At 42.8% G+C, this 14,276-nt stretch overlaps 2 protein-coding genes across 16 annotated transcripts in view; one reads left to right on the top strand and one right to left on the bottom strand.

Moving 5' to 3' along the window:
- The window catches only part of IL17B (interleukin 17B), a 257,212-nt gene that overhangs the window by 20,532 nt on the left and 222,404 nt on the right, over positions 1 to 14,276 (bottom strand). The window lies entirely within an intron of this gene.
- The window catches only part of ABLIM3 (actin binding LIM protein family member 3), a 140,532-nt gene that overhangs the window by 9,318 nt on the left and 116,938 nt on the right, over positions 1 to 14,276 (top strand). The gene's annotated exons all lie outside the window — the stretch shown is intronic.

The following is a 14,276-nucleotide window of genomic DNA, read 5'->3' as shown; positions in this document are numbered from 1 at the left end:
GATGAGTATCTGTTTGGTTCTTCCTGCAGGGCAACTAACAGCACAGCCCTAACCAAGGTCACATCCATATATTTGAAGTACGCTGATACCACTTTCGCCCTCATGAAGAAGCCTGAGAGCTGCAGTTTATTAAAGCTGCTGGGAGCTGTAGATCTGTGAGCCCAGCACCCTTAACAAACTACAGTTCCCATGATTCTTTGGGGAAACCCATGACTGTTAAGAGTATACATGTATGGTGTGGATGGGACCCATGTCTGCTCAGAAGTAAACTCTACTAAATTCAGTGGGGTTTGATCCCAAGTGGAATTAGGATTGTATTCTAAAGATGCATCACCTTCAGCAAATCGCTTCAAACTTCTGTCATGCTGTTGCTCCTCTCCTGCCACTGCTACTACTATGGTTACTTTTAGTTCAACTTCTGTGCTTTTAAATTGCCTCAGTTGCAAGGAAGAATGATCGAAGGTCCAGCACCTAAGCGAAAAGCACCTTTGACTTCATTTCCTACCCCCCTCTCTTATCTTGGGACAAGACTCAAGCTCCATGGAAGCAGGAAAGAATTACCTATGAGGGCTGGTGCGTGGTTAGTTTCATCAGAAGGATGCCACTGAAAACAATCTGTCTGGGCCAGATTCAGCTAAGCAGTTGCTCTAGAGAAATCCTTAGTCCAACCCTGGCAAGGCTTTAAGTGGCCAAGAGAATTCCCAGAACAGAACAGCAGAGGGAGAGAAGAATGTTCTATCTGGCAAGCAGAAGGGCTTACGCTGATAGAACAATTGTAATAGTGTGATGTTGAATTCCTCCCTAGGTGTCAAATTATCTCTGCTCCAGTTGTGATATTTAGAACTCTTTCCCATCTGGATCACCACTGTGTGTGTTTTCACAGCTTTGCTTGACATTCTTGGTAGTCATGGAACATCTGGGGCCATGCACAGGTCAATTGCAGTGGTCCATCATGTGATGACTGGGGAATGGGAGATGGTTTTAACTGGGAAAATGGTGGAAAAGCACCCCTAGAAGGAGCAAGTGCCAAAAAGCTCCCTGTAGAGGCTGCATAGGCCATGCTGATTCCACAGTCCCTCTTGGGTTAGTCATGTAGATGTCACAAGGAAAGGGGGTGGGCTATCTCCTGATATTCTCAAGGAGGGCATTAGCTCTGTCGTGCATTCTTGTTTGGGAAGCTTCAAGCAGCTCCATATCTTCAATACTTCAGCATTCAGCCTCTGGACAGAGTGTGATTGGTGCTGTGAGTTCTGGGTAGCAGTTGTCTAGTAATCACCATGCCATGTTAGAAGAGGGTGGATGTTAAGTACCTTATAGGAACAAGAGCACTGAATGACTATTTCTGTCATCTAAATCAGGGATCCCAGTTACGTCCACTAAGTATTATTGCACAGTAATCTCCAGGGACATGTGGTTACAAAGTGTTTACTAGCAAACTCTATTAAGTCCCCCTGTAATTAAACAAGAATCACATGGCACTGGCAATCTTCTGCCCCCGTGTGCTCTTCCCCTTCTCTTGGTGAAAGGCCTGGGTGCAGTTTCCTATGATGAGTGATCAGCCATCATGGCAGAATTTGCCGAGGTGTTTGCTGCTACTTCAGGGACTCACATGAGTGAATGGCAAGGACTTGGAACCAGCTCTTTTACATGGGCTTGATGAAATAACAGACATTGTGTGTGGAGATGACAGTCACTAAGGGCAGTCTTCTTCATTCTGCACATATACTTAAGCCAGGGTTAAAACCCTGTGAATCAAATGTCTGCTATTGGTTTCCCCCCTTGTTTATCGGACAGTGGAGACTCTGATGGATTTCAGCCGGCAAGTAAAAACAATTCTATTCTCCCAGGCATTTTGAGTAAAATTAGTAACCACTCTTTGGCTTTATTGTTCTCCTGCAGTTGCTCTATAGTTGGTTTTCTATTAACTCGGTTGCTTTTAATAACTTACGTTTTATGTATTATTTTGTGCATTGTTGGAAACTGCCGTGGGATCACAGTGATGTGGTGAACAGCAGTCTAGAAACTGGAGAGGTGTATAGCTTCTAATATTATCGCAGAAGTATGACAAATAAGGGTGGTTGTTTTTAAGGGAATAGAGAAGACTAATAAAACATTGTGCTGCTTCTTGTGATTGTGGTTTTGCCACTTTAGGGTAGGGCAAATGCAATAAGAAACTGATTTCCCACTATATGAATGAACCTGTGTGAATCTTGGTCACATGTACTTCCCTCTCTCCTTCCTTGTGAGTGGCTGCATGGAGTAGATTGGAAATGTTCACCTCTCCTTCTAAAAAAGCCATTGTTCCCTGTCTGCGCTCACAGAACTGTGGTTTGTTTAAGCATGGGTTGTTAGAATGAATCGGGATCAAAGTGTGGTTTCGGTTCCTGACTTGTTCCAAACCCACAGCTTAAAGAAACTACAGTTCCAAGAGTCTGAATGTAGCATGGGTTTGGTTATAAGCAAAGGCAAAAGCTTCTGATTGCCATGTGGCTGCACCAGAGGTGGGAACACACAAATGTGATGCTTGTGTCGGCTTGTTCATGTGGTGAGAAACAATGGCTCCCTGAAGAGCCTATTGCCTTATTGCAGTCATCTGATCTCTCCTTGGATGGAAAAGCTCAAAGCACAAATAAGAATTGTGGTTTATCTGTGAATCATCTAGTCTCAACAACATGTTCAACTTGTCATGCAATATGCTTAGAATTTTTTCCCATTAATCAAATCTATTTAGGAATCCATTGCCCAATGAATGGGATTGTCTTTCGGTGTATTGGATGTGTGATATCCTAACATGGTGTTTTCCCTTTTATTTATCCATGGGAAATGGTTCTGTGATCCATCCAACATGTGTAAGATGTTCCTTCTGAACTAGAACCACTAAGAAATATATAAGTGGCTTGGAACCTTACTTCCCATGAGTGGAACACTGCTCAAGGGATAATCCTGCTGCTGGGAGGTTATTTTCACAGATTCCCCTTTTCTTGTCTGCAGCCTCTACTTTCATCTAAAAAAGTTAGTGGGGCTCTTTGCACAGCATAGGAGATGTTGCCTTCCCTGCCCCACAGAGGGAGCCTCCATTGGATCAGAATACCCTTTGTGAGTAGAATTCACAGAAGGGAAACTCCAGCTTCAAGCTGTAATGATTCACACATTCATTACAGCAAACCTACACAACTTGTGACTCATTGAGCCTTTCTTGGATCTTTCAGTTGCCTGGCAACCTGTTTTTCACAGGCCCAGGCAGGCAGCAACACCCCCTCATGCCCCCTATATAGGCGAGCCCCCTATATGACTGCCATATATGGCAACTGAGCTTCAATTTGGCTTGATCTCGCTCACAAGTTCTGCAGGCCTGCATTACAGTCGCCCGTCCATTGAAAATAAATTAATCCTGCCAGCAGCATACATTTTTCCACCCTAGGTTAACCTACTTGTCATCTCAAGTATTTCCTCCTTGGCCCTCTTGCACCATGGGCAGTGGCTCTCTGAGGACAGGAAGAGGGCAAAGCTCTCTAATTCCACACCTACATTTGATGGATATCAATCCAGAACGTCAATTGGAGAAATTGAATTATTTTAAGTGCTTGGCGTGCCCAGATAAAATTGTGGGCAACTTTCCTAATGATAGCAGTGCACTTAATTTGGCTGAATAATCATATTTGCGATAGTGGCAGGGTGGAATAAATGCATTATGGGGCACAGCCCAATGTCTCCCATTGCTTTCTAAAATCCAATGGGCAGAGCACACACTCCCATTCGTTGGCTGCTGTAGCCTGATGTCACATCAAAGCAGAGGCTTAATAAATGTCCTTTGGACGTCTAATTAGTAAGTAGACCAAGACTTCTTCCACAAATGCATCCTGGAGAGATGAAGCAATGTTGGCAGGGCAGATGGTGAGAACAAGAATTGATGAGATAGACACCAACTTACAAAAATTGTTGGAAGAAACTCTGCCACTATGTTACAGCCCTTCTCTCTATACTCAGTGCTTTTTGCACCTAAAGCACAACTTGGCAATTACAGTGGAACTCCAGAGATTTGCTGAAATTATATCAAATCCTGCAGTATAGATACTCTGGGCTTTCTTCCTGCTATCTTTTTAATCTCTCCCAAGCAAAATGGCCAGTTAATCTAGACACACGTAGGTCTAGTTCCCCTAAATTTCAACTAAAATTGTTCCTGGACTCTACAGATGTCAGATAAGAGGATCACACGGTTTGATTTTCCTCCATACATACAGAAAAAGACAAACATCTTCCTGCACATTGAAAACTAGATATAGCAGAGACAGGTTCTCCTGATTTTCTCACCTGGGAAAGCATCCAAATATATAATTCCTCACATGAAGTTTGAAGTGGAAAAAATCTAGGAATGATTTATTATTAGCTCATCTGTTTGCATGAATCAGGCATATGTAAGATTAATGCAAAGGCAAGTTCTAGCAACAGATCCAGAACTACATTAGGTTTTGGATTCTGTAGCAGATAGTAGTATCCTTTGGAAATAAGAGTTGGCTGACCAAGAAAAGGTTCATATTCTGTGTAAGTCTACATTCCTACCAACAAGGATGCTACGTAAAACAAATTTACCCTTTTAAATCTTTCTCTTTCTGCGAAGTTCATTGTTGGTTACCTGCCAAAAGCAGATATTAGAAAGCAGTATTTGACATCTGGTAGTATATTGTAGTTGATGTGATATTTGATATTTAACAGTATTTCGTATCTGACCATCAACAGTTGATAGTATTTGATATTTGACACCTGTTGCTTTGCATCTGATAGTATTTGATATTTGGCAACCGGTTCCCTTATCATACCTAATATTTGACTATAAATATTTTCCAGCCTATATTTTATATCTGGTAGCATGAGGTATTCTGCAGAATGCTGTCCACTGTTTCATTGTTTCATTTGATACTTTGTGATGGCTTCTTCCCCTTGATCAGAGGCACTTGCTGGAACATGTCAAGTGGCACTGCTGGAATTTCCTGACATCCCAGCTGTTGTCAATATCACCAGGACTTTAGAGAAGAAGGGCGGAGTGGGGTGGCAGAGTGCGGGGGAAGACTGGACTTGTATTTCAAGCACTGATCAGGGTTTGAAATGTATTTGAAATAAAGCATGTCCTTCTACAAGAAAAGAGTTAGAAATGGTGAAGAGCATGTGAAAATTCCTCTCTAGACTGTCTAGACTCTAGTCAGGAGTGCCTCTAAGTTTGAGTGATTACAGATGACTATTTAAACACTATTTAATATATTATGGTGTGTATATAAATATTAGATAAGCTTGACAGATAAGGTAGGTGGGGAGAATTTTTACTACAGTTGATTAAAAATCTAGGGAAACAGGGGAGTGGTGAAATTTTCCTTATCCTTGTTTAAGGAGACCCATGATTACAGCCAAGTGCAGAGGCATGGGCCATGTGTCTCATCCCAGCAAGTGGAATGGATACATTTTACCCCACAACAGGTACAAATGAGTGATTGGCGGCATCAGTGCTGGACTGTGGAAGTGAATGGTCATCCATCTCACCAAGTAGTTATATGCACATCACCTTGAGCTGTTATTTGGTAAATGGCTCGGCCATTTCATTTAATGGCTTTAAACTCTTTCAGCCCCTTCTATGCTTATTTATTGCCCACCACTAAATTGCCCAGCCAAATGTTAGATTGCCACAGTAATTCTGTTACCGGTATCCCCTTCCGTTCTTCGCCACTGTAAAGCTTATAACCTTGTTTCTATGCCATAGTAGCCCCACAGCCAAATCAGCCATAATTGGGGCTAATGACGAGATAATTGTATTCTGAAATCTCTGGTTTTCTTCCAAAAGTGCAGATGTTGCTGGTTAGAAAAGGTGTAAACTTCTCCAACCTGTTCTTTTGGTTCTCTGCAGTTCCCTTTTCTGGTCTCTGATAACGCCACAGAGGCCACTAACAACTTTGAAATCTGCATTTGGTGCAAAGCCATATAATAGAATTGTTATTTGTTATTATTGGTTTGCAAACCACCAGAAGTTTTCTAGGCACTATGCAAAGATTTAAAAGCAACACAGTCCCTGTGCCCACAGGCTTACAATCTAGTAAACACAGTACAAAAGGAAAATGAGATGTTACAGGATAACAAGTATGTTCAGTCACAAATTGTTTATGAAGATATAAAAAATAAGTGAATATATAATGTCATAACTATTTGTATACAGGAAGTTGTTTTGCACTGGAACAGACCATTAGGCCAACTGGCTCAGTGCTGTGTCCTCTGACTGGAAGCAGTTTGCCTGGCTCTCAAGCAGATTTATCTCCCAGGGTTGCCACCTGCGAACCTGTCCACTGGAGAGGCAAGAGACTGAACAGGATGTGCTGTCCTGAACAGATGGATCTACCTACTCCTGAGTAGGGGAGAAATTAAGTTTGGTTCACATCGGAAGTTGAACCTACCTAATTCACATTATCTGAAACAATATGAGAATCAAAACTCAGCCAGCCTTCAAAATTTGCCCGTCTGAATTTTGCAGTGCAGTTCTGCAGTGCATATGCTGTGGTCAAGCATGCATGCAAATAACACCATCATGCATTGCATCAGGAGAAATTGTTTTGTAAAAGTGTATATATTAGAAAATTTGGGCAAATTTTCACGAGAAACTTTTTAAAAGACATAACTGTAAACTGGCATGGAAATGTGGAGAACGAAACTTTAGATTGGAAAAATGAGAAACCAAGACTGACAAATTCACCCATCCCTCATCTTGTGTTGGACCATTGGTCCATCAAGCCCAATTTTTTAACAATCCAGCTGGCACACTGCTTTTCCTATGGATGCTACTTAATATCCTTTTACTTGGGGTTGCCAGAGGCTGAATGCAAGATCTTCTTCATTCAGAGCACCTCATGGGGACCATTAAGAGTTCCTAGGTTAGATGTCTGCAGCATTGCTTTGAATTTTATGCCCTCTGACTAATTTTCTGTAGTGTGCAGGTGGCCAACCTGCAGTCCAAAGGGTTGCATGTGGCCCCCAATCACCTTTTCTGAGGCCTGCAGGGCCTCCTGAAGCCCCATTCTTATATTCTGTCAGAGTACCTTCTTTCATGCCCATTTGCTCCTTATTTATTCTGACTTTTAAAAGTGTTTTTCTATCTTTCTATGTGGTTTTAGAACAAGTGGAAGAGGCAGTAAATAAGTTGTTTTCAAAAACAACAACACTTTTTTATTGGCTGCATGGCTGGATGGGGGGGGGGTCATCGTCCCCAGCAGTCCTCCTCTCACCACAGCACAAAGGAATGTGATATTTTTCCACCCTTCCTCCTTGCCTCATTCCTCCTTGCCTTATCCTTACTCCAGACATTTCAAGTACTTGAGTTGCGTAAAATGTAGTACAGTGGTACCTCTGGTTAAGAACTTAATTCATTCTGGAGGTCCATTCTTAACCTGAAACTGTTCTTAACCTGAGGTACCACTTTAGCTAATGGGGCCTCCCGCTGCCGCCATGCTGCCGCCACATGATTTCTGTTCTCATCCTGAAGCAAAGTTCTTAACCCAAGGTACTATTTCTGGGTTAGCAGAGTCTGTAACCTGAAGCGTCTGTAACCCGAGGTACCAGTGTAATTTCTAATGTGGCAATTGCGGTAAAGTGTTTTTTCTCCAGTGTGTGTATGACGATACAGCTCCTTGCCAAGGGGCGAAAGGGACCCTGGTTATGACTGTGTGGTGGCCATTGGCAGAAACAAATGTTTACCCATCTCTGCTGCAGAGGCAGTACTGCCTAGCTCCAGTTCAGGTGTGTGTTGTATGTGACTAATGCATCAGGCTGTCGTCGTATCAACATGGGAAAGGAGAAAGCAGAAAGTCATTCATAGGAGGACACAGAAGATACTGAATTGATGGTTGGAAAACTGCTAGCAAGTGAAGTAATTTTACCTTGGTGAAAGATAACTCTTGTTAAATAACCTCTCTGAATTATGTTTCTTGTAAACATGCCCTATGTGCCTGAGGAGGGAGTTTCCCTTTCACATTTCATCACTTTGCTATCTAGCAGCCTTGCCAGGTTCTGTACCAGATCAAGATTACAGAAGGGCAAGGTGAGCTTTGAGGTGTTTTTGGCCTCTTAGGTGCTATAAATATCCAAGTTGCTTTGAACACTGTTGCTACGTTGGACTCGGAGATAAGAGAGTGTAGGCGAGGTGATACTTTCAGTTGGCCCATTCTCTTTGGATAACTGTGTGTGTATACAAGCTGCTGCCCTCCCAAATGTTCTTCTCCAAGTGGAAATCTAAAACATCCTCAAACTATCAACACAAGTCCTGAGAATGACACGCCCTAGTTGCTGGGTTGCTTCCATGAGCTAGCTATATTTTTGCGCTGAAACACCTAGGCCTGTTGAAGAACAGGCCCTTGAGACCTGCAACATTCTAAAGAGCTAGATGGCCCATTAAGAGATGATGCCTCATTTACTGGATACCTGTAAGGGATTTGCTTTGGAAAAGGAACCCTCTGTTCTAGGCTTGCCTGGCTTTCAGAAATCATTTGACTGGAAGGAAAGGAGAACCAAACAAATTAGCACACAGCAGGCTGCCTATCAGGATATGTTGAGTGCACTATCTCATTCAGCAGCAGCATGTTTCCTGCTGCTAGGTTACTGTGTGTGCATGTAAATGGCCAAGGGAACCAGATGGATTGTTAATGGGAACCATGGCAGGAAATATATATATTTAGTATTCCAGAAATCTTAACCGGTGCAAAGACCAGATCTTCTGTGGAGTTAACAATCACAAGACCAGAGTTTCTTTGTTGTTCATTTTAGAGGCTAGATCCTAATTCTGTCAGATTTTTGTGCAGGTGTGTTATCAGAAATGTTAAATGGGTGTAGAGGGAGGAGAGATTATTTCCCTGGATTATGCCTTCTTGGGCACAGAAAGGTGATTTATAGCACAGACACTACACATATTTACTCAAAAATAGATTTCAAAAAATACAGTGGGACTTGGTTCTAAGTGTGCATAGAATTTCTCCCTCCATCTCTTCAGTTTGATTTAACTTGATCAACAGTTTTCCTCTTGTTAAATGGATTGTATCCTTTAGACAATTTGTTTTCATTTACACCTCCCACAGCAGCGGTTCTCAAACTTTTTTCTCCAGGCCACACTTTCAGAATAGAAATTTGCTTGCGCACTGAATTTTTTTATTGATGAAATACATTGAAAAACAAAAACAACTTTGAGCAGTGCTTGATTTATACGACAGAACTACTTTATACTATGATCATGGAACATCCAGAAAGTATAAAACAATACAGCTACATAAGAACATGTATCATTCCCAAAATATAACATTGATTGTCCTTGAATCTTCCTGCTACACTTGCCATCAACTCCTCCCACACCAGTGTGGCACACCACACCCTTTCAGAACCTCTTTTCTGCACTGTATCACTCATTCCTCTCAACCCACAACCTTCTCCTGCATAAGTGGCCATCTCCACATAGTGGAAAATTGAGTAAAAACACCAGAACATTTTCATTCTCTTAAAATAATTTCTTTTCTCTAGATCAGGCATGGCCCTCCAGCTGTTTTTGGCCTACAACTCCCATCATCCCTAGCTAGCAGGACCAGTGGTCAGGGATGATGGGAATTATAGTCCCAGAACAGCTGGAGGGCCAAGTTTGACCGTGCCTGCTCTAGATAATAATCTGGTCGCCTTTCTTACTTTGATTTGTCATCTCTGGGAATCAGGGTGATCCAAATCATTGCACTAGACACACACATCTAGGTATGCACACTTGTATATGCCCAATTGTATATTCTTGTAAAATATTAGGATGGTGTACAGCAATTAAAAGTCATTAAAAGCTATATGAAACAAACATATTGAGTGGCTTATTCAAAAAAATCTTTAAACAACTGCATAGGCCTGTCAACATTTTTTTAAAGTCTTCAAAAGATGCCCAAATCTTTTCTGGAAGAATGTCCCACAGATAGGACCAGAAAACTAAATATTTGACTTCTGGCTGAGGCCAGTAGGATTTAACATGGGGAAAGTTAACGGTGCTTTTCTGGATGATATCGGCGATCATACTGAGAGTGTGAGACTGCTCTTTACAAATGGACAAGTCTGAAAACTTCTGACTGCAGATAAAAAACATATTTATCTCCCACTGTTAGCAATTCTGCTTAGGGAAGAGGCAACTGTTCTTTCTGGAGGTAGTGGGAAGGCATGTGAGGCTGAGTTGCTGGCCAGGAACAATGAGCCTCACCTCTTATTGCGTGAACCCTGAGATGCTGCCTGCCTATGTGCTTGTGCCGGACTATCGATAAACTCTCTCCCATCTTGGGAGAGGCTACCCATCAAAAGCGTCTCTTCTTAATGGCATTTAAAAATAGCTCAGCACCAGCACGAGGGAGGGGTTGGCTCCCATATAAGGCAAGTGGGGAAACTGAGCTAGTGGAGTAATGGAAACATTTATGTTCCAGCCAAGCACGTGACTGATCACTCAAGTGTGGTGCTGTCTTATTGTACTGCCTGTAGGTTGGACAGGAGCCCCTCAAAAGCCTGGCTGTGATATGCTGTGGATGACCAGGAATCTCATCTCATCACATCACCAGCAAACCTGTTGTGTGTCCAACTACACCAGCTGTCAGTGGTTGTGGGCGAGGAGAGGATGCACATGGAATTCCCTTCATCTCTCTGGTGCCCTTGTGTGCAGATTGGAGGCAAACCTCCTCTCCATTCTGTTAAGTGAACTGCAACATAGTTATCAGATCTAGACTGTGACCTGGTAGGAATTTATGGTGTTTTGGTCTCAAATGCAGTGCAGTTATGAAGCACTGAGATCTCCACGAAGGGGGCCATTGGCTCACATATCCATAAGTAATAAATCTGGATGTTATTAGGAGGACCTGGCAGAAAATCTGTTTCGGTAGCTTTTTAAGAAGGTGTGCTATATATTCATAGCTTGATTGAATATAGACCTCAGGATCTTGCATCTGTATACAATTCTGACATTTCCTGATTAAACATCTTGTCAATCACTGATAAATGTCCTCTGGCAGAGGCCTGGAACCTGTGGCTCACCAGATGGTCTTCGCCTCAGTCAGCATGGCCAATAGGAACATAGGATGATATGGACCACTGGGCAATCTAGTTTGCTATTGTGTGCACTCACTGGCAGCAGCTCTCCAGAGTCTCAGATGGGGGCACCCTTTCCAGCCACCCCTGATGCTGTGGGTTAAACCTTGAACTTTTTGCATGCAAAACAGATGCTCTACAACTGAGCCATAGTGCTTCCCTCAATGGTCAGGAAAGGTGGGAGCTGTCACACTGGACACTGTGTGGAAGGCAACAGGTTTCCCACCCCTGCCCTAAAGCATCTGCTAAGACACCTTGCTAGCATTGTGTATATATGTATGCTCACGGGGTGCCATTTAACTTGTCATCACTTTAAAGATGAAGAACAGTTTGAAACAAAATGCCTACTCTTTTCAGTTGAAACCTTAATAAAAAATAAAATGAAACATCGTATCTGTTTTGTGCCTCTAACTCCCTGGAATCAATAGCAAGAAAAACCGCTCAATCTGTGTTGCAATTCTGCCCACCTTCCTCCAAATATATATTTGTGTCTCTTCTCAAATTAAGGAAAACATAAAGTATATGTTGGGATACAATTAATTGCTTCAGACCTTATTTTGCCAGCTTTTGATAATTTCTCATGAGCTTGGAAAATTCACTTTCAAAACTGCTGCTGATAGATCTCAAAGTGCATCTTTGAAAAAGTGCCAGTGACTTGGCTGTACTTTTTCATTAAATGAATGGAAACTGGATATCTTGGTCAGCTGGAAAAATCACACGCTTTGTATGCTCTCCAGGTTAGAGCTTTTCCTTCTTGGCAAAACAAAAACCCTTTTCTACTGCAGTCAACAGTTCCATTCCATCTAGGTCTGATTAAGTTCAATAACTGCAACATAATTATTTGGTGGACCAGGTTGATGATTTTCTTCTCAATGGACCCAGAATGTTCCTGCTCTTCAGAGGCACAGAACTGAAAGCCGTAAATAGTAGAAATGCTATTTGAGCTCTGGCAGGGTATGGAGAACACTAATAATACATTCCACAGTACAGGTTGTGACCCAACCTATTTCAAACCATAGGGTGCCACTCCCTGTGTCTGAAATACGAGGTGAAGAGGTCATCACTGAAAAACATGCTGTGAATCTCTGTGCTATAAAACACCTTCTGTACTGAGCAGCAGTGACATATGTGAGTGTGTGAATTGCCTTGTAAGCTGATGTCGATTGCTGCCAAAACTTCCCTGTTGACCTGCAATGCAGCAGGTGCAGGTGTCAGAATGAATGACTGTTGACACATTCTAGCACCATCTTCCTGTGACAGGATCACGACACTGCTCTGTTTCCTGTGGTGCATCAGATGTATAAACTATGAGGGTTAATGTGTGCACGCATGCAAAAAGTCTTGCAGTAGTGTGGCAGCAAGGATATTCACATGCAATCATGTTGAGTATTGTTGGATGATAATCACCTTTGTGTGTGTGTTTCTTAGAATGTCATTTTTTGTATAACTCATCACATGCTTTAGTCATCTTACCCACTGACCCTCTGTGCACATACTGAGTTTCACACATCATGGAGATAATTAACTATGTGTATAGCACCTTATGGTCCAGTCTCCCATGTGCTTTATAATCTTATGTACAGATGGTAACATTTCAAGAGTATTTCGGTCACAGTTCTCATTACCCACATCCCAGTCTTGCAGGAGTAGTAAGTGAGTTGAACTAGATGACAGGAGACTCACTAACTAAGGGAAGCCTTGCTGTGATGGAAATCATCTTCACTTAATTATTAAAAAAAGAAAGAATAATGGGTGCATAAGTAAAATGAAGGAACTTTATGTCTGGGCAGTACTGAGTGGGAACAGCAGGGAAGGTAACCTTGTTTCTGGTCATGATTTTAAAAAAGTGTGTGCATGGCTGCTGAGGAACACTCATCCTGGAAGCCACTTTCTGAACATGAAAAGATAAATGTTCTCAATCAGTACCCAACAATTGCCTGGGCAAGGTTGTGGCAATAGCAGGGGATATGTCTCTCGTCATCCATGATGGCACAGGCGTTGTTCAATATATGCTTGTGACAACTGCTCAAGCGACCACACACACAGCAGCCTCAATAGCAGCAGAGGCACTGCTCGAGGGAGGCTTGCATTTAACCAGCAACCTCCGCCTGTGCTCTGTGAGTGCTGGTTGCCAGCAACAGTAGCAGGGCCTAGAATCCATGGAAGGCAGCTGCAGACCCTGCAGTCAAATGGTTATGCGATCTTGCTTATTTTATTTTATTTTCAAAACGAGAGAGATCTGTGCGCTGCCTATAACTTCTGCAATAAAGCTAACTCCAAAGGAAGGAGTCTGTGATATATTAGCAAATGGAAGCCATTCCATTCATGGGCTCTACTGAAGACACATCTTATGGCAGAGCAAGGAATCTTTTCTGGCGTTCCTGTCTAGGGACAGATCCCCAAAAGCCAGGACTGCAGAGTGGAGTGCTTATGCCAGAGCTGAAGAAATTCACAGTGGAAAGTCTCCAGATACCAGAGCAGAGAAATATGTGGGAAATGGAAGGGGGGGGGCATGCAACCGGGTGGGATAACTGGTTCATGGTCTAATTCCAGGTGGGAGCAGTCAGAGGTGATTCTCTTGCCAGGACAATGAGAATGCGATGCTTGCGCTTATGTTGGAAGGGGCTGTTCGGTGTATCCACTTCTTAGGAGGTTATGTCCAGGTTCAGCAGGGACTTAGAGGAGGAGGCTCTTCCCCCATGGCAGGCAATCAGTGGCCCAGGAGGGAGAGAAATCACTGGCATGAGGTAATTGTTGAGGGGTGAGAGAGAGGAGTCCACTTTCCATACTGTTTAATGATCCCTCCCTGCCATCCTTCAATTCATCCCTCATGGAACAGAGATTGTATTGCTGTGGGGTTGTCCCTTTGGCCCTTTCTCCTCCTCCTCCTTCTCTCAGGGTGTTTCCAGGCAACCTGTTTATCGAGTATTCCACCTGAAACACTTGAAGGGATGCTAGGTGACATGTCAAAGCGAGTATTTTCCCACCCTTTCCACTGCATTTCCTCCACACTTGCTGTAATGCAAAAGAATGCTGTCTTTTGAGGAAGGAGGTATGTGGCACAAGATCTCCCAATCAGCTTCAAATGCACAAGTATAATTTGCTAGGATGGGATTGAATCCCATCCAAGAACAGCAACAGTCAGAGAGTGCCCTAAATGG

The sequence above is a fragment of the Podarcis muralis genome, chromosome 2, assembly GCF_964188315.1.
Source record: "Podarcis muralis chromosome 2, rPodMur119.hap1.1, whole genome shotgun sequence".
Lineage (NCBI taxonomy): Eukaryota > Metazoa > Chordata > Lepidosauria > Squamata > Lacertidae > Podarcis > Podarcis muralis.
This window is presented reverse-complemented; position numbering and strand designations above follow the sequence as displayed.